The sequence below is a fragment of the Ictidomys tridecemlineatus genome, chromosome 16, assembly GCF_052094955.1.
Source record: "Ictidomys tridecemlineatus isolate mIctTri1 chromosome 16, mIctTri1.hap1, whole genome shotgun sequence".
Classification (NCBI taxonomy): Eukaryota; Metazoa; Chordata; class Mammalia; order Rodentia; family Sciuridae; genus Ictidomys; species Ictidomys tridecemlineatus.
In genome coordinates this window covers 54,365,524-54,386,283 of record NC_135492.1, presented here as the reverse complement: position 1 = coordinate 54,386,283, position 20,760 = coordinate 54,365,524, and the positions used below count along the sequence as shown (strand labels likewise).

General features: G+C 58.0%; 1 long non-coding RNA gene across 1 annotated transcript; it reads left to right on the top strand.

Moving 5' to 3' along the window:
- The first annotated feature begins 1,648 nt into the window (after nucleotides 1–1,648).
- LOC120891409 (uncharacterized) lies at nucleotides 1,649–20,754 on the top strand. Its single transcript, XR_013431398.1, has 3 exons — nucleotides 1,649–20,007; nucleotides 20,219–20,323; nucleotides 20,401–20,754. It is a non-coding gene; the product is annotated as an uncharacterized LOC120891409 (long non-coding RNA).
- The last annotated feature ends 6 nt before the right edge of the window (nucleotides 20,755–20,760 follow it).

Here is a 20,760-nt window from a genome sequence, read left to right as displayed (position 1 = left end):
GAATGTGGCGCCTCTCGGCCTCCTCCTGCCCCAGGGCTTCTTCGTCCTCTGGCTTCTTCACAGGTCTGACCCGGGGAGACACGAAGAGGAAACAGAAGGACAGCGGGGCCAGGGAACTAGTCCCTGGCCTCTGAGGTGGGCATGGCCTCCGTGTCCGCTATGCTCAAGGAGAATGTCTCCCTGGGCCCCGGCTCTGGGTGTGGGAAGGGCCTGCTCCCTCATCCTTGCAGCGCCACCTTTTAAAAATGGTTTTCTGTAGGTTTTTCTGTAAATAGTTCCTATAAAGCGAACCCTGCTGGAGTCACCCATGTGCACCGCTCATGCTGTCTCCTGCGGGAGCCCAAGGTATACACCTCGTCCTCAGGACCTGGTGCCTTGCGGGTTGCTGTGTGTGGCTCATTCGTAACGTCACAGGGTCACATCAGCCACAAGACTCATCAGAGAGCAGAGTGTTGCCATTGGGAGCCAGTGGACCAGGACGGCCATAGCACACCAGCACAGAGGGAGGGACAAAGCCACGCTGGAGGGAGCTGGGGACAGACCCAAGATGTCCCGAGCTGGTTACTGGCTTCTGACTAGGCGAAGGGTGGCCTTGGATCTCTGGAAGGAAGGTGAGCGTGCCTTTTTGCAGGACATCCTGTGGTGGGATGGCTGCTCGGTGGCCCCAGAGGAACTTGGAGGGAGGGAGTGGATTCTCCCGAGATCATGGAATAACAGCTCCCACCACGTCCGCCAGAGAGGACCCGAACTTCAGGCTTCCAGGGTTTCCTGGATGGGAACTTCCCGTCTCAGCGGGACGAGACGATGCCTACAGAGCAGCCAAACCCAGGCCCTGAAAGGCAGAGGAAGGAGAACCAGGCCCTCAGATCCAGCAGGACAGGATGATGAGTTCCCCAGTACCCCAGACTCAGACGGAGAAGCCATCCTCGGGTAAAGTCGGGCGTAAAGCCATCCTCGGGTAAAGCTAAAGCTTCTTCTCCAGCCAGAGGACCAGGGAGGCCGCACAGGGAAAGCACATTTAGACGTGAAGGGGCCCCTTCAGCCACACGCCACAGGAGACGCCCTGGCTCTTCCCCCCACCCCGTGCCCACAGAGGGGACCACCCGGGCAGCCATCGCGCCACCTCCCTTCCCCTGCCGGAGCAGTGCCCTGGGGCGCCACACAGACCAGGCGGCACCCCCATCTCACTAGACAACCTCCCCAGGGCCAGCGTTCAGTCGACTCACCCCAACAAGACCCAGAGGGCCCAGCGCAGCTAGGAAGAGGCCAGCACTGCCTGGCCCTGGGAGAACCACCTGGCCCTGGGAGAACCACCGGGAGAACCACCCGGCACCGGGAGAACCGCCTGGCCCTGGGAGAACCACCTGGCTGGGAGAACCACCTGGCACCGGGAGAACCACCTGGCCCTGGGAGAACCACCTGGCACCGGGAGAACCACCTGGCCCTGGGAGAACTGGCCGGCACTGGGAGAACCACCTGGCCCTGGGAGAACTGGCCGGCACTGGGAGAACCACCTGGCACCGGGAGAACCACCTGGCCCTGGGAAAACTGCCCGGCACTGGGAGAACCACCTGGCACTGGGAGAACCGCCTGGCCCTGGGAGAACCACCTGGCACCAGGAGAACCACCTGGCCCTGGGAGAACTGCCCGGCACTGGGAGAACCACCTGGCACTGGGAGAACCGCCTGGCCCTGGGAGAACCACCTGGCACCAGGAGAACCACCTGGCACTGGGAGAACCACCTGGCACTGGGAGAACCGCCTGGCCCTGGGAGAACCACCTGGCACCGGGAGAACCGCCTGGCACTGGGAGAACCACCTGGCCCTGGGAGAACTGGCCGGCACTGGGAGAACCACCTGGCCCTGGGAGAACTGGCCGGCACTGGGAGAACCACCTGGCTGGGAGGTGCAGCGACTCCTGGAATGTGCCCCTGAGCTCCCAGGAACCCACCAGGAACACGGAGAGGGAAGCCGCAGCACCGAGGGGCAACACCAAGAACCTGGAGCATCTGGGGCGGGAGCAAAGCCCCAAGTGGACAGATTCACAGCAGACGGGGAGGACAAGTCAAGTGCAGCCACAGGAAGGTGGACGCCATGTCTGTGAGGGGCCACGTCTGTCAGATGGTGCACAGTACCCATGCTTGGTCGTGTCCCTTCATACATCATTTGTGTCATCCATGCTGCGAGTAAGTCACTGTGCATCCCTAACTGTGAGTTTATGTGCATGCCGTGAGCACGTATAGCGTGTACACACACACGTGTGTCATACAGTGCGATGGAGCTCTACGATTAAGAAATATACTCAGAGACGATGAAAGAAAAAAATCTCACATCCATCACCCGAGAGTCCAAGATGAGAAGTCAAAGAAGACGGGAAAGTGTCCAAAGAAACAAAAGCTGAAGGTTCCCAACTCTGATAAGAGATGGACACCTAGAGATGGGGCAGACCCACAGAATCCCCGCCAGAGCCCGCCATGGCCAGACTCCAAAGAAGGACCAAGAGAGCTGAGAAGCGGTTAGAGGAGAGGAGGATCTGCTGCAGAGGAGAGCCGCAGCCAGAGCAGATTCCCGGGAAGCCGCGGCAGGCGAGTCCAGGGAGCTCCCTCAGCCAGGCCCACGACCCGTGACCCCTCCAGGCCCAGACACTAAAGGGGACGGAGTGGCTGGGCACCAAGAGGGGTGAGGGCCGCTCTGCCCAGGAGGAGAGGGCAGAAGAGGAAGCGCGACACACCAGGCAGGAAGAGCAACGGGGAAGAGATGGAACGTCGTCGTGGCGAGGCCTGACGCGGATCTCGGTGTTTGCAGAGGGCAGGGGTCTAGACAGAGTCCAACCAGGAGCGTGATGAGCTGTCCAGGGGAGTCCGAGTCCCGCCCTTCAACGTCGAGAGGTGGCCGTGGACTGCGGGGAGTCACTGTGTGGTGTGGAGACCCAGAGAGGGCTGGAAGAGGCACACGGAAGCATCAGGAGAAGGGCAGTCCTGAAGTGTTCCCACCGCCCACAGAGACCCGGGCAGGAGGACGCAGCAACAGGCAACACATCAGACAGTGGGCGGAGCAGCGGTGCGTGGAAGCCCCAGTGCGCCAGATGGACACTGAGAACAAACGGCCTGCACACACGCAGAGGAGGCAGAGGCTTGCAGAGGAACTGAAATAGGGCCCCGCTATGCTCTGTGTATCAGGAGCTCACTGGATCACGACACCAGGTAGGGTGGACGTAAAAACAGAGATTCCTAGGCAACACGGATCACCCCACGTACAAAAGTGACTCAAAATGGATTGTAGCCGTAGAGCTGTGGTCCTACATCATGCCCAATCAGAAGAATGAGGAGTCCTGCTCCATTATACGTGATGTCTCAACGTGCATTCTACTGCCGTGGAGGACTCATGAAAACCAATGAAAAAGTTTTTTGAAAATGGATGATAGCCCCAAATCTAAGAGCTGAAACTGTAAAACTCTTAGGAGAACACAGGAGTGAATCTTTGTGTCCTTGAGTCAGCAGTGGTCTCTTCAGTCTGACCCCAAAAGCAGATGCCAAAGCCACAAAAGATAGAACACTTGAATCGCACGTGACCAAAATGTAAACCTTGCACTTCAGAAGACACCATCAAAAATAAAGAAACACGATCCATAAATAGAAGGAAATGTCTGCGAATCGTGAATGGGGTAGAATACACACTCTTACAACTCAACACAAAACCCGGTTTTAAAAAACGAGAAGATTTGAAGACAGGGTTCTCCAAGGAAGACACGCCATGAGCCGATGAACACGCGCTCAACCTCGTTAGCCGTTCAGACTCTGCAGGTCAAGTCTGCGTGAGGGTCCTCCCACTCCCACTAAGAGAGCTGTCAGAGAGTAGCAGGGGCCGGGGCCACACGGAACCGAGAACTTGGTGCACCACGGATGGCACTGTGCAGTCGCAAGGCCACTGTGGAGAACAGTTTGGAGTTCCTCCAAATGCCACCAGAATCCACATATGACCCTGAGCGATGGAGACGTGCACAGGAGCTCTTTAACGTACACAGAGGCTTTACTCACGACAGCCAGCAGACAGCTCACACGTCCGACCACGGGTGGGTGAATGGATGGATACGCCATGGGGTGGCTGATGGGGGAGCAAGCTCCCCTGGGGGAGTGGGCTACTGGGCTCAGTCCTGCAGGGCAAGGCTCATGCACAGCAGCTGAGCAGAAGGAGCAGTGGAGAGGACCTCGTGATTCCACTCACAGGAAGGTGCAGGGCAGGCCCAGCCGTGGAGACAGGAGGCGGGTGGTGAGGCCTGCGGTGGCATGAAGGGAGGACAGGGACTGGGGGACGGCTGTGCAGCTCCCAATGCGACGTCCTGCCACGGGACAGAGCTCCTGGTTGCACAGCGGCACGGCTCTGTGGCATCACTCGGGCGTGCACGTGAGCAGGGCAGGTCTTCTGCATGGGACTTATGTGCCCAGAAGCTGCTCTGAGTAAAACAAAGCAGGAACCATGGTGCTGATCCCAGATAGAACAGACGTTGAACCTCAGAAACCTCACAAGCACAGAGAGGGGCATGACTCACGTGAAAGTGCCCACCAAAAGACGCGGGGACGCTGACTGTGTGAATACCAGATGGCAGTGCCCCAGAGGACACGGGCAAAACCCACAGAACCAAAAGAGGAGTTAGAGGGACACGGACAGAGCCGGCGTGGACAGCCATGCCACCCCCAGGAGAGCCACCCCCAGGCCTGAGCAGAGGGGCTGGTTGGCACAGGCACAGGTCACAGCAGGATGTGTCTCCGTTCAAGCCTCCACAGACGAGTTCCTGCGTAGGCTGCAGTCTGGGCCAAGCCACTGGCGAGACCTGAAGTCACTTGAGTGTGCCCTGAAAGCCAAAACCCACCACAGAAGAACAGGAAAATCGCACATATCTTGACACTGAACAGCATACTCTTAACTAATTCATGGCATTAGGAATGACGAGGAGCCTGAGAATCACCAGTCTCCCACTTTATGAAACTAGGAAGAGGAGGGAAAATGAGATACAAATCATCGAGGCAGACAGAGCGCCCCTCGGTGGGCGAGGACTGAACAGCATTGCCGTCCGCGTGGCGGGTCGCCCTGCAGCCAGGACAAGCACAGCCAGAGCCGGGCGGGCTGGGTCACCAGGCCCCCCTCGCGGGCCCCCGGAGCCTGGTTTCATTGATGGAGATCCAGGGAACCACGCTGGCAGAGCTGGCGAGAGAGGTGTTTGCCAGGGTGAGGGATGGCGGTAGGCGGGCCCGCTGTGACTGAAGGGAGCTGGGAGCTGCTGCAGGGAGCAGTCACGTCTGTGTGAGACGCGGGACCCTCGTGACAAGGGGACTCCACTGTGCTCATGCCTCTGCCCCACGGTGACCTGCAGACTCCATGGCAGCCTGGGGGGGCGTGCGGGACTTGTGAACTGAGGCCCTCCTTCCTGGTCCTTCCTGGACGTCTCCTTCCTGCCTGCTTCTCAATCCTCTGTCCTGCCTCATTTCCAAGACGGTTTGTCAACACTGTGCCCACCAGCAGGGGTGGTCTGTGTGGTCCACTGGCCCCTCCCCGGACACCGAGAGAGGACACTGAGATCCCTGGATCTCCACTGCCTCCCACGGCCCACAGTGGCTAAGTACCAAACTCTGAAAATGGACCACGGGAGTTTCACGTTCTCACCAGGGGAAAGGGGGGCGGGGACGTTCAAAGCAGAGACAGGGTCTTCTCAGGAGGGACACAGTGCGCCTCTCCTGCCTCTGGTTTTACTGGGCCCAGAGAGTCCCGCCCTGGTCTACCTCTTGACTGACCGGCTTTCAAGTCCCCGCTGCCAGGACCATTCTAGGTCATTCTGGGTCACTTTGGCCCTGCTGACCGGTTCTCACTGGACCCTGTTCTTACAGGTCTTATGGTGAGAGGGGATTGATCCTTTTCTCCAAGGCGCCCTCCAGGGTAACTTGTGTTCCTCCCGTGACCGTCGGGGGCCTGCTTGTCTCCTGCAGAGAGCCGCAGTTTGCTGGCGAATGTGACACCCCTGTGGACAGCAGGTGGGTCTTGGGGGTGTGATCATAAGTGGCATCGGTGTCCTGATAAAAGGGACCCCGTGTGTGCCATGTGTGATGAGGGGACGGCTCAGCAGCAAGCCCTGTGCAGCTGCCCTGCTGGACCCCCTGGTGGCCCTCCAGCCTCCAGAACAGAGGTGAGGAGGTGAGGCCTGGGCCTCTGTTGCTTGGGAGAGGACAGCTCTGTGGCATTCTGTGCCGGCTGCCTGAGTGTGCAGGACAGAGGGCTGGATCTGCCTCTGTGTGCGTCTGTGTGCACGGGGGTGTGTGTGCTGGCGCTGGGGCACTGGGACCCCACTCCCCCTCTTCCCACAGCCGCCCTGGGACCTGGAGCCAGGTGCCCTACCCTCTCCTTCAGCCCCTGCCACGCCTCCATCCTGAGATGTGTTGGGGAGCCAGTTCCACAGAGCGGTGGGTGCCTCCGTGGTCCCTCTGCCGGGGCTCCTGGATGCATGCCCTGTACCCTTGGTTGGTCTCCCTCTGACAGATCCCTGCCTCTGTGCTCTGTTCCTCCCTAGCTGTGATACTCGCTGGCTTCCGTACCCATGTCCTCTGGTTGAACAAACTGGGAGGACCGTCAGATTCTGGAAACAGCCGTGGTGCACCCTCCCTGCTTCCCCCTCCAGGAGTACGGGGCTTTTCAGGGTTGCTGACTGAGCTCCCATCCGGAACGCAGGCGGCGGTGCAACTTGTGCACATACGGGTGCGTGTGCAGGCCCCAGGCGCACGGTGCACATGGTGCCTGCAGACCAGGCTCACCCAAAACGGAGTAGCACCCCTGCATGCACCAGGACACCTGGCCAGGCCTCTGAGCCCACCTGGTTGGATGTTCTGCTGCTGATGACCAGATGGCTTCAGTGTGAGCCAGAGAGGCTTTGGGAGGACCCCCATGCTGGGGATCACCCCAGTGCCCAAGCTTGGCTGGGCAGACTGCTCTGCTGCCCAGAGTCTGTGGCCCTCATCATGTCTGATGCTGACTTATGGGAAGGATAAGATATTTATGTGCATTTAAGATATTTCATAAAAACTGCCATCAAACTATCTCTGCTTGCAGACAAGACAGCTTGCAATCCCTAGAGCTCAGAAGCTTCCTTCAAACTCGGTTGTTTTATTCAACATTTACCTGAGGTTTGCACTACGTCTGTAGTCTATTCGTGCTTGCTGAGTTTTTAAGTTACATGGAAGGAAATTCACCCCTTTGTCAGGTATGTCAGCGTGGTGAGTACAAAGGTGGTCGGTTGGTTGGTTCAGTGTTTTCGACAGGCTTTCTGAATTTTCCTTAGCCAGTGAAGAACACGAAAACAGCACTTGAAGTTAAGATAAAAGTTCACTGTAAAATATTTTGTGTACTTGGAATGTACGTGTGGCCATGAGATCCTTTTCTCCCTGTGCCTTGGTATAAAACAGTCTTCCCGGCTTCCTCATTGTGTCTTGATGTCGTAGAGAGTCTGAGGATGCCAGCCAAGAACCCGTTCACGCTCTGCGAGCCTGTGATCCTTGTTTTGTGTGCTGAATGTGCACAGTGGGCATAACCAGCCTGCGGGTTCTTTGGCAATAGATGTGGCACTTGGGGACGAGTTAACACCTCTGCTCCATTTGTGACTTAAGTGGCCAAAAGAGATCGCAGAGCTTCCAGCAGGTTCCGCTCCCCTCCAGAGAGAAGTCTGGCTCACCCACTCGCAGATAAAAGCATATATACAGACAGGAGCAGGCTGACGGTGGCAGTAGGAGAGGACGTCTGTTCGCCTCCCTGTCCCCTTATGAATATCAGATATAATTGCACATTTATCTTCCAATGAAGAAAAAAGGAAGCCGATGTTTCCAGAACATGAAAACAAAACAACAACAGGCAGTTTTCCCCCTGAAACTGATCTTCATGTAAATTGTTTTTTGCAGCCTCTGTCCATAAAAGCTGTGTCTGTCGTAGTGTGTTCGTATATTCATCCCACAAACAAGGGTGGAGGGCTGGTGGAACACAGGTGTGAGAGCCACCAAGATGGCCTTCTGGAGGCTGGCACTGTCTGGTGGTCGTGGGGGGGAGGTGGACAGAGAAGAAAGAGCAAGGTGAATCCCCAAATACACTCGGCCCTATATCTGAGGCTCCATCGCTGAGATTCAGCCAACACCAGTCAGAGGGTTTTCTAAAATTGCATCTAGTTGAGCACATTCTGGATTTTTCTTATCATCATTTCCTGAACAACACAGTAGAACAGGCAGCTGCACAGCAGTCACCTGGTAGCAGTGGTCCAGGTCATCTAAGATGGCGTGAAGAATGCAGAGGACGTGCCCCGGCTGTTCACGGGAACTGCACCGTGGACACGTGGGATTGGAGCATCCACAGGGGTCCTGGGACCAGTCCCTGCAGGGACCAGGGGACGACTGTCGTTGCCGATGTCCAGGCCCTGCTGGGGAGGGCCAGAGCTGCTCTGGGCGCTGCCTTGTGGTGTGGCACTGTCCTGGGACCAGTCCCTGCAGGGACCAGGGGACGACTGTCATTGCCGATGTCCAGGCCCTGCTGGGGAGGGCCAGAGCTGCTCTGGGCGCTGCCTTGTGGCGTGGCAGTGTCCTGGGACCAGTCCCTGCAGGGACCAGGGGACGACTGTCACTGCCGATGTCCAGGCCCTGCTGGGGAGGGCCAGAGCTGCTCTGGGCGCTGCCTTGTGGTGTGGCACTGTCCTGGGACCAGTCCCTGCAGGGACCAGGGGACGACTGTCACTGCCGATGTCCAGGCCCTGCTGGGGAGGGCCAGAGCTGCTCTGGGCACTGCCTTGTGGCGTGGCACTGTCCTGGGACCAGTCCCTGCAGGGACCAGGGGACGACTGTCACTGCCGATGTCCAGGCCCTGCTGGGGAGGGCCAGAGCTGCTCTGGGCGCTGCCTTGTGGTGTGGCACTGTCCTGGGACCAGTCCCTGCAGGGACCAGGGGACGACTGTCGTTGCAGATGTCCAGGCCCTGCTGGGGAGGGCCAGAGCTGCTCTGGGCGCTGCCTTGTGGCGTGGCACTGTCCTGGGACCAGTCCCTGCAGGGACCAGGGGACGACTGTCGTTGCAGATGTCCAGGCCCTGCTGGGGAGGGCCAGAGCTGCTCTGGGCGCTGCCTTGTGGCGTGGCACTGTCCTGGGACCAGTCCCTGCAGGGACCAGGGGACGACTGTCATTGCCGATGTCCAGGCCCTGCTGGGGAGGGCCAGAGCTGCTCTGGGCGCCGCCTTGTGGCGTGGCACTGTCCTGGGACCAGTCCCTGCAGGGACCAGGGGACGACTGTCACTGCCGATGTCCAGGCCCTGCTGGGGAGGGCCAGAGCTGCTCTGGGCGCCGCCTTGTGGCGTGGCAGGGTCCTGGGACCAGTCCCTGCAGGGACCAGGGGACGACTGTCATTGCCGATGTCCAGGCCCTGCTGGGGAGGGCCAGAGCTGCTCTGGGAGCTGCCTTGTGGTGTGGCAGGGTCCTGGGACCAGTCCCTGCAGGGACCAGGGGACGACTGTCACTGCCGATGTCCAGGCCCTGCTGGGGAGGGCCAGAGCTGCTCTGGGCGCTGCCTTGTGGTGTGGCAGGGTCCTGGGACCAGTCCCTGCAGGGACCAGGGGACGACTGTCATTGCGGATGTCCAGGCCCTGCTGGGGAGGGCCAGAGCTGCTCTGGGCGCTGCCTTGTGGCGTGGCACTGTCCTGGGACCAGTCCCTGCAGGGACCAGGGGACGACTGTCATTGCCGATGTCCAGGCCCTGCTGGGGAGGGCCAGAGCTGCTCTGGGCGCCGCCTTGTGGCGTGGCAGGGTCGTGACAGAGGAAAGACCCTGGGCAGCTTCAGAGTCTGGCTGTGGGGGTGTGGATTCTCTGGGAAATTAGGGGAGACAGGGAAGCAGAGGCTGGGCGGGCGACCAGCAAGTGGGGATCGTTCTGAGTACCAGGGAACCGGGAGGACTTGAAGTCAGAGCAGTGAGTGGGAGTGTCCCCATGCTCTGGGGACAGGGGTTCTGCGGAGGCTGGGGTAGAGGGTGAAGCCTGAGGACAGAAGCCTTTCAGGACATGTGCTGACTGGGGACACGGCCGGAGCCAGGACGGGGCTCGGGAGAAGCAGCGACCCAGCGGTGTTTGTTGGAAGAGAGAACTGATGGGTGTGGACAGCAGGTGGGAAGGCGGGTGGAGGCCGGAATCAGAGGTGACCCTGTGCCTCTGTCCTAGGACTCCGATGGGTCTCGGTGCCTTCGCCCACCCGGTCGGATGTGGCTGGCTCTGGGTCGGCGCTGGAATGAGAGCGGTCTGAGATCTGTTCTCAGCAGCACACGGCTGTGGATCTGCGTGTGCAGGTCAGCGGAGAGAGCCAGCGACGGAGTCCACGGAGCCCCTTCTGTGTGTCTGGATTTAAAAGAGTACATTTCTGCAAAATCCCCATCAGCACCTGCTGATGAGTTTTCATAAAAGCCAATTCCCCTCAGATGGGCTTTTGAAAGGACCAATTTTCTGCTCGACTATATGAAACATTCAGAAATTAATGAGAAAGCCACACCTTTCGGGCTGGCCCTCATCACAGCCTGATTCATGAATAAATTCCCACAGGTCAACCCCAAAAAAACAATTCAGGGTCGAGGTCTCATCCAGGCGCCGAGATGGAAAACAGATGTCTCTAAAACGTCTCCGAGATGGGAGCCTTTTCACGCACACCCACAGCCAGGGCCTGGCCCCCCTCGTTGCTGCGTGGGCTGGGCACGTCGCGGATGTGAACACAACGTCTGGCCCTGCCCTCCAATGACCTGCCTCGTGGGGAAGGGGCCCGTGGGTGCGTCCGTATCATCAGAAGCGGCTCCACGGCGACACGGCGCTTCGGCGTTAATGCTGACAGTTTGACCTTTCTGTTTCACGCAAGATTAAACGTGGCATGGTATCCATTCCCTTTCTTCAAGGCTCGGACAGTGAATCCAATGGGACGCCATCCGTATCTCAGGACCGTCTCCCTCACAAAGACAGACTCCATTTGCCCAAACGTATGAGGTGATTATCGACCATTACTGGGAAACGCTTTCTTGATAGGAAAGCCTCAGAAAGCTGGTTTCCTGAAATATGGTGTTTACTCACTGCTAAGTGGCTGAACGGGAGCCGCTGCCCGCGAGGATCCCTGCCCTGCAGGCGCCCCGCAGAGCAGAGCTGTCACTCAGCCCTCAGACCCCGTCCCCTGCCACGTGGGCCACTGACTGTTGATCCCTGTGCTGGCCCTCCTGAGGTGTCAGGAAAGAGGAAGACAAACAGAAAAGCGGCCTCCACTCAAAAGCTGTTCACTGAACTGAAAGTAGAGTGCGCTTCCCCTGTGAGGGGGCACGTGGCAAGTGAGAAATGGGGGACCCCCGAGCGGGTGGCGTCTAAGCCATGAGCAGCTTCCCCTCGGGAGGCCATGTGAGGAGAGCCGGGCTGCTGGGAAGATTTGTGTTTCACAGACAGACGGAGCGCTCTGCGGACTGCGGTGCAGGTGCCGCAGAGAGGCCCAGACCCGGGGGTGACAGGACCCAGGAGCAGCACTGGCTGCTGAGTCGGGTGCAGGGAGCGAGGTGCTGCCCTCCCTCGCTGTGGAGCCTGGGGTCCTGCCAGCTCTCCTTGCTCTGCAGGTGGTCTCCCCACGCCTGGGAGCAGCGGGAGGTGGCGGTGGGACGAGGGCCAGCCTGGTGTGAGTAGGGACAGTGACGTGGTGATGACTCAGGGTGGTGGCCCCCGCGTTGGCCCTCAGATCTGGCTGCGCTGTGGGCTTCTCCCCTGGGTGGCTCAGGTCCCCTGCTTCTTGTGTTGACGGCCTGCTCTCCGTGGCAGGGGAGGGGTGGTTTGCAGCCTCGGATCGCCGTGGAGACACCTGGTGTGGACGAACACGCAGGCGGTGCTCCCTGAGCCAGGTGAGTCCTCACGGCGCGAGGGGACGGCGCTGCAGCTAGAGGGGCTGCTGTCCAGTGCCACCGCCCGGGGTCACACTTTTCCTCTGGGGGTGGACGGGGGACTGTGGATCACCACCACCTTCTTCTGTCCGTCATGTGGTGGGAGAAGCCCTGACCTTGTCATCTCTCCCACTGGGCTGCAGGGAGGCCCCTTTCCATTCCTCCATTCCCGTGGAGGCTTAGAAGTTCTCCAGGCACAAAGCAGATGTTTCACAAACTCCGTGGCCCAGACCCTTGGGCTCATGGCGCTCCTCCACCTTCTAGGGTGATCAGTTGCAATAGAGTAAACATGCGAAATGGCCGTTTTCACAACATAGTTTCTAGAATCGCTGGGTTGGGTCATTGTGACCAGTACCAGGAGAACTAAGCAAAGTCTTGTGGTAAGAGATAACCGTGACCTCCTCTGGGGGCCAGCTCCCAAAGAGTTGGAAGACAGGTGAGAAGCGGCTGGCTGAGGGCCTGGGAGAGGATTACAAGAGCAGGCAGCGTGTGCAAAGGCCCTGGGAGAGCGCAGCTGCCATGTGTTCCCAGGGCTGCAAGCCTGGGGCATCGTGGGTGAGGAAGGTAGGGTGGCAACACTGTCTTGAAGTGGGGAGGAGCAGAAAGGGGAGAAATGGGGTGGAAATGGAAGAGCCCCTGTAGTGCTGTGAACCTGAGGGTCTCCACCCCAGTACCACCCTGAAAGTGGTCTCCACCCAGGGGAGATAGAGAACTCCTGATCCCACCGCCAAGGGCCGCTCAGCCTCTGGTAAGCCAGCAACCTCGCCACAATGAGAGAGGACCCAATTGAATGACTAATAAAAATATAAAAAGATCTTCAACCGTGACCATCGTTAAAGAAAGCCAACTCCAAACAGGTCAGCCAGGGTGTCAGGCGGGATCTGGTCCAGTCCTGGTGCAAACGTGAGACTCTGGTTCTGAACAGCTTTGAAGATCCAGCATGTGGATACTCCGATGAGTATTTCGATGGTCGTTTTCCAATTTTAAACGGCATGTCCCCCGTGCCGAGAAGGAGGGCACCTGGGGACAAATCGCCACCCACGAGAGCGAGGACAAGAGAACCCACAGAGAAAGAAGCAGCGTCTTGACCCCACCAGGCCTGCAGCCTGCCTCACACTGGATTCCTGCTTAGGACAGGCTCTTCTTTCTGTTTGTTTTAACTTGATTCAGGTTTATTGATACATGGGACATCATTTAAGACCTTTTTGTGCCTTGAGTCTTAGCAAGAGTTTGAATTCAAAATACCTTACTTGCCTTAGAATCAGGCCAAGTGCAGCTTTAAGTTCTATATTATAGAACCGATAATCCAGCCGGGCAAGGTGGTGTGGACCTCTGACCCCAGGGGCTTGGAAGCCTGAGGTAGGAGGACCCCAAGTGCAAGGCCAGCCTGGGCGACTCAGCAAGCCCCTGTCTCAAAATGAGAAATAAAAACGATCAGGGATACAGCTCATGGGTAGGTGCTTGCCTGGCATGTCCAAGGTCCCGAGTTCAAGAAATCCCAGTGGTCACCCGCATTGTATCAGAGGAACTACAATATATCCCATGGGATACACTGGAAAGGGATTGGGGTGGGTGAATTTGTAGCTGGAAGAAAACTGATAGAAACTCTCTTAAAAACTGAATATTTTGTGAAACACATCCCAATTACATTTTGTTTAAATATTATAAATATCTCACCAAAGTAACAGGAAAATGATAGATGGTTAAAATACACGTTGTCCTTGAGAATCCTAGCATCCTTAGTATGTTTCTGTCCTATAAACTCCTACTTTCACACCCTTTATGCTCACACCCCCATGTTTTGATGATATTCTGTCCACGACAGCACCTCCAATCTATGGGTTTTCTAGGGTACCCGTTGAGCATCGTGATCAACATTCCTTTGTCCTGACAGTATTTGAGTGGGTATCGGTACCAGGAAATGATTTGTACATCTTTCACCCTCAGTGTGCCCACACACGTGTGCTTACACATGCTGGGTGCCGTTTCTTACCAAGTGGGGCTGATTCATGGGATTCACAGATCCAAGGGCACCTGCACGGCTGGACACCTTCCCTCCAGGCAGTGCTGAATGGACAGCTCCCACTTCAGAATTAAAGATCAGATCCCGCGGATCAGTTCAGGTATGTGAACACCAGGAAATACCAGGGTCTGTCCCTGCAGAACAGAGGAAGCAATTCAAATCTACTGCATGGACTTTATGTCTTACGGACCTACGATGTGAATTTTGTGTCTTGGGAACCTCCCGTGCGGATTTTGTCTTGGGAACCTCCTTAGTGGGTTTTCGTACAAGCCTGGGTTCTGCAGTGGAACTCTGCAGACACCCTGTTCTTCCTGGGGTGCTGTGGGAGTGGTTAACAGGGATTTCCATGGCAGTTCTAGGCCTTCTGTGGGTACAGGTCAGTCTTTGTCATGGAAATAAACCAGGGGCCTGGGCAGGCCACCTGGGGATTTCTTCTGCAGGTTGAAACTTGCTGGGGGCTGGGAGGCACATGGGTTTGTGACCCAGGAGCCTTGGGGACACCCAGTGGATGATGAAGGACTGGGAGGGAGACCGAAGCTGGCCGCCTGCAGGTCTGGGAGGGGAGTGTGACCCTGTGCTCTGGAGCTGCGGCCCCTGGAGTGGATGGAGGGACGGTTCATCCACCCACTGGGGCCTCTGGAACCAGAGCTGTTGGTTTTGGAACCTCGGCTCTCCTTGATTTTTACTGCTCTCTCAGGAAAACACTGGACGAGGGTTTACAGAAACTGTTTGAAATCTTTGTGCTCTGTTTTTCCCATTGAATTTTAGATCAATAATAGAGTTTTCTTTGCAGTGATTAAAAACCCTGACAGTTCAAACACCTGAACGCAGCTGCTGTAGAAATTTCCAGGCAAGACCAGGTTTTGGTGATTTCTTCCTGGGTGTCAGGGGAGCCCTTGGGTGACACGGGAAGCACCGCCAGGTCCCCCTGCTTCCCTGGCCACGGTCAGATGCTTCTCCTTGGGGCTGCTCAGGTCGCTGTTTCTGGTCCTCCACTTGCTTAGCTGCACAAAACTGTCTGGCCGCATGCAGGAGGTACGCAGGGCCGCCCCCCAGGGCTCCGTTCCAGGCTTCTTTGGGAGCTTCCTCTCCTCCTCCGCTGTGTGGAGACCTCTGTCTTCCCAGTACGTGTCTCAGGGTGACAAGGTGGCTGTTCCGTGTGTGGCCACAACGTCTTGTGCCCAGCAGGGAGCTGGCGGAAGTTCCCAGCGTGCAGAAGGTCATGCAGGTTGAGACTGCAGGCGTGGAGGGTGTCCTGGGAACCCCATGTGGTACCCTGTGCCCTCGGCATCTGGAACTGCAGAGCAGCCTGGGGATGCTCCGGCCTGCACAGCCCTCGGGAAGGCCCACGGAGCCTGGTATTGGACAGGTCAGGACTTCAGGTTGCCCCAGGACTTTGATCTGGAGTCAGCTGCAGGCGGACGCTCCCACAGTCCCCCACAGCCGCCCCCTCGGCCCCTTCCCCTTGCAGAGTTTTGCGGCTGTTCAGCAGGAGGGGCCTCCCCAGCCCTCGTCCCTCTCAGAGGTGCAGGGGGTGACCCACCTGTACCCACACTCCAGGACTTCAGGGAGCACACGACCTGTGTCCTGTGGTGCTTCCTCCAGCTCCTGAGTGCTTCCTGCCTGGGTGCTGGTCAGCTTGGTCTTCAGGGTAGCAACCTGACCCCACCCGGCTCTGTGTGTCTTGGTGTCTCCCTCCCAGGGTGGGTGTGGGGTTGAGCGAGATCCTGTAAAGTGCTTGGCACGTCCCAGGCCCTGGGGAGCAGGAGCCGCTGCTGTCCCTGTCCCTGTGCAGGGTCGTTCACTGGGCGTCGGCAGGGTCACGCCTGTGATCCCGGCCCTCAGGGCCCTCCTGCTCCAGGTCCTGCTGGTGCCACACAGCACCCCTGACCTGCGTCCCTCCTCCCGAGGTCTCATCGGCCGTGGCCAACACGTCTGAAACACTGGAAGGAACGACCAGCAGAAGTTCTCCAGTAAGCTCTGTTCTAAGGTGACGGTGCGTCACCCCTCCGTCCAGCGCACCCACGCAGTGCACACCACCCTCACACCGGTCACCACTGCACCCCTGGGCCTCCACCACCAGGGCCCCATGCTTGTTCTCTTGATTCACGAATAATGGCCCAAAGGCAAGAATGCCCCTGCTGGCAGCGGGCGTGGGCCAGCGCCTCCATGGGGAAGGTGGACGTTCTCCACGGGGCAAACGGCTTCTGCTGAGGTTGCCGAGACCTTCAGCGGGAACTGTCCTCCACACGTGGGGAAGGACAAGGAGCATGTGCAGCTTTCCTGTCACTCCTCAGGCTGCAAAAGTGACAGCCACAGGGACACCGCGTGGAGAGGAGCAAGGCCTGGACTCGTCTGCATGAGCAGGAGGCACAGCAGGCCTCAGTACTGTGTGGGCCAGGCTCGCGTGTGTCCCTGGGACACGGTGGCTGTGGCCTGATGGCCTGTTCCGGATTCCATATTCCTGTCCCACAGAATCCCGTCCCCACCAAGCCTCAGCTCCAGCCTGCAGCTGACTGCTCCCAGCTGGGCCTGGACACAGCCTTGGACTGGGGCAGCAGCCGCTCACAGGGGCCCTGGTCTCAGTTGCAGCTGGGCACTAACCATGGAGACCTGTGCCTACTCCTCGCTGGCTGGGGATACTGGACGTGTCCTTTCCCTGGCCAGGGAGCACTCCGCCTCACACCCCTGCCGTGTTCTCTGTGCAGTCATGGGCCCCTGTGACAAGGACAACGAGGAGAGGCAGAGCTGTTGCCCTTTCTCACTGCAGCGGACACTGCGTAGCTGTGACACCAAGCTCATGCCCTGGGCCCCACCTGGTCTCCAGACTCTCGTGAACTCCAATCCTCCTGGTCTCCACTCCTGCAAGGCCCTGTGGTCAGCAGACCCTGCCAGCCGAAGAAGTCCAGGAGCGTCTGGGTCTGACTCTGTGGCTGCACCCAGTCTCCCAGCATCTGCACCCATCTCCCAGGACAGGAGGAGAGCTGGGCAGGCCCGTCCACGGTGGGGAGATGCTGGCCACAAATTACCTGGGATGTCGGCATTCTGGCCACGGAGGAGTCCAGTGACAGGCACCTAATAAAACTGGAAGGATGATAATAAAAAGAGGATTGCAAGGCAATTGAAGTCCAGGGCTGGCGGGGCTCAGGAAGGATGACAAAGGGTAATGCAAACAGCAGCCCCCACCCGTACCACCCAGGGCTCAGGAGGGTGGCCTGTGGCAACGCTGACCTGGCCCAGCAGGGCCCTCATCTCCTGACCCTGTCCCCTCCAGAGAAGAACCACACGGGGCCCGCTGGGAACACAGGCACCGTCCTCCTCCCCAGCACCTGCCATATTCTAACCTATCATTAGAACATTCATATCCTCACTTGTCCCGTCCAAACACTGAACTCTGATTTAAAGTTGAGTAAGACAGCTATTTTAAACCACTCAGTCACTGGCTTCTGACCATCTTTTATAAAGAGTTGGGTTAATTATTGAAGCCACAGATGATCTGCCTGAAGGTGAACTGCTTGGCTTGTAGACGGCCTGCTGTCCCCGTGGATCAGAAGCCAGAGCCGGCGGGTGGGTCTCAGCTCTGCCTCTGCAGCCCCCACCTGCTCCAGGTCCCCAGACCACAGAGGCCTCCCATGGAGACCAGCCACCCAGAAACACAGGCGTTCACAGCTGGGGCTTCTGTGTCCAGAACCACCGCCCAGCGGACATCTGAGCATGCCCCGTCACTGGGCGCCAGGCAGCCCTGGGAGGCCCAGGTCTCTGCCCTGGGAGGCGCTCCTCGGGTCCCCGGGTTAAAGCCCCACTGCTCGGCTGTCCTGAAGCAGCGCCCCCAGGACCAGTCCTGCTGCCACACTGCTGGGAAGCGAGACTCTCTCCTGCTGTGACGAGAACACGATTTTCCTTCAGTGTGCAAGAATGCAACTGGCACTTTAAGGTTCACACACAGCGGATCCTTACAGAGAGCTTGGGCCAGTCTGTGACAAGCTGACCGCCCGCCATGCCCTTGGGGAGTCTCTCCACACCCCCAGCCGCAGGTTCTCGGTCTCTGTCCTTGCAGTCTGTGGTCGTGTTGGACTTTATACGTCCACACACACCAGCCTGAGCTGCCTAACTCAACCATCTCCCAGGAAAAGCCCTTCCGAGGTGTGGGCGAACGCAAGGCTGCGTCCGGCTCTGCGGCGGGTCTCTGCCCCTTCCCCTGGAGCGTCGTCTTACCAGGGTCTCCCGGCCTCTGCTACCAAAGGCCGGGGCAGAAGGAAGTCATGTCTCTGCCACGGGCATCTAGAGGCCCGGGCAGCAGAGGGCTCAGAGGGTGGCTCACGCGTGGGGCACAGTGTCTGTGCGCGGCCTCGGGTCCTCTTGTGCCTCTGTCGCCCTACTGATGGGCAGGACCTGAGCCGCCAGGAGCAGCCCCCACCTGCTCCCCCTGCTTCTTCCTGTCCTGTCTGCAGTTGTGGGGCCGGGGCTTTGCACGTGAGCCTGCCTGGGGCTGTACGATCGTCACTGCAGAGCGTTTGTACAGGTGAGCGGGGTATGAGAAGGGGGCTTTCATTCACTGACGTTAGTCCAGGCTGGTGGTCCGCATGGGGCCTCAGAGCCGTCACTAACAGTGCTGGCTGCCCACGGCTCCTGAGCACTCACTGTCCATGCTGGAGGACCCAAGGGCTTTCTGTGCAGCCACAGGTCCCCTGGTGTATGGCCTTCTCTGGGCCTGGCAGCCCGCTCAGCTGGCACCTGATGGACAAGGCTGCAGGTGACACCCAACCCAGAGGCTTTCTGCCGGTGACTGGGCCTACGGGCCTCCCTCCCCTGGGTGGGCAGATCTCTGCAGCACAGACTTGGACTTAGCACGTCAAGCTGTTCGCTGTTAACCTCCGCAGGGTGTCTGTGTGTGTGGTTACGCATCTGTGTATTCACTTCTGTTTGTGTGAATGAATCTGTATTCATGTGTGTGCATGAACATGATATTCACACAGACATTTACGATCCATGTTATATTGTTTTTAACATCTCTGATTTTGGGGGGAATTTTTCTAGTAGAACACTATTTCAGTTTGTTCAATAAATCCCAATATTTATAAAACTCGAGAGCTAAAGTTCCGCAGGGTGTGTAAGAGCAGCGACGTCTTCTCATGGGCCATCCCACTGCTCCAAGGCCATGCTGCACATGCTCACAGCTGGAGTGGACCAGACACCATGCCCATCCCCTGGGGCTCAGAGCCAGCCTCAAGCCCTCCAAGGACCGTCCTGCCCCCAGCCGAGGACCGTCCTGCCCCCCAGCCGAGGCCGAAGATCATCGCGGTTGGGCCGAGGGGCTGGAGTGCTGCTCCGTGTTAGAACGTGTGCTTAGCAGCTCAAGCCACGGGCAGATCTCAGCACCCAAAACACACACACAACCAAAGTTTGAGTCTGCTCCTTCCATGGGCAGCAGCCAGAGGTGAGGAAGGATGGCATGCAACTCCTCACAGCTGCAGGAGAAGGATCTCTCTTTGCTTTAGGATTTTTTGTGAGATTGGAAGCAGAATCCTCTTGAGATCTCTGCTCCTCTTACCTGGGCAAACACCTGAAGTTGTTGAATTGACTCATGTGCGGGGGGGCGGGGAACACGGTGGGAGTAGTGCACAGCCGTCCCTGTCTCCACGGGAGCAGAGGGGGCTCTGGCGGGGTCCTGGGGAGTGGGGCGCTCAGTGTCAGGTGCTGGCCCTGTTTTCTTACCCGGATTCCAGGTCACACAGGCGTCTCTCTGCAGGAGAAGTGAAGGTCCGGACACAGTAGCCTATTTCAGGGAGACATTTTTATTTAACACGTATGCTTAGCCTGGAAATAACTGGAGAAAATGAGGAGTTTCTTAAGGGCTGCACTTTTGAGGACCAGGCACCTTGCCGTGAATCTCCATCAGACCATGTTCCTGGGCGTGCTGTGCTGTGGGAGCACAGGGTCCTGCTGGAGGGACCCTGGGCCTTGCAGACAAGAAGTCCCCCTGCTGCCTGTGCCGAGGGGCCGATGCCAAGGACAGGGCTGCTGGCTGAGGTAAGCAGGCTGGGCCTCCGATGCCCAGGGACGGGGGCTTTTGTGTCTGCCTGAGCCAGGAATCTGATCTATTTGAGAATTCTTGTGCCGTAAGAATAATGCCCAAAGGTGTTAAACAAGAGAAAATATGCACGATCTGACGTTAAGATTTATGGGTTTCAATGTAAAACAATCCAGGGGGAAGGTTTAAAAAATTAATTTGTATTCTAAGCGGCAGAATGTGGCGTGTTGGAGACGCTTAAGGATCTCAAACTCGAGGGAGCTTGCTGAATGGAGAGGCCATTCATGTGAAATAGAGGATCAGAGATGAGAACAGGTGGGGAAACTTACATTTTGTGTTTTTTTTTTAATGAAGACTACGTTGGAAAACTGAGTTTTGCTTTACTCACACAGGAGCAGTAGGAAACCAGCCTGGCAGCCTTCGCTGTGCTAAAGAGCCCTAGATTTGTGATACTGCAGGTCACTGGAGCACCTTGAACACAAGACACCGGGTGTGTTTGCGGACCACCAACAGACCCAGCTCGTCCTGAGCGAGGCACGGAGGAGCCATCTCTGAGAGCGCCCGCTGCTCCCTGCTCTAATTGAAGCTGTACATCACATTCAGAGCCCGCCCCCGCCTTCCGGCAGCTCTCGGGCCCTTCTGGGGCCCTTTCTGCCCTACCCTTCCTCCACCAGGAAGGAGCTGCTCCTTCATCAGTTGCCGTCCTGCAGGAGAGCGACACGGCCCTCTGCCGCGGGTCCCCTTGGAACAAG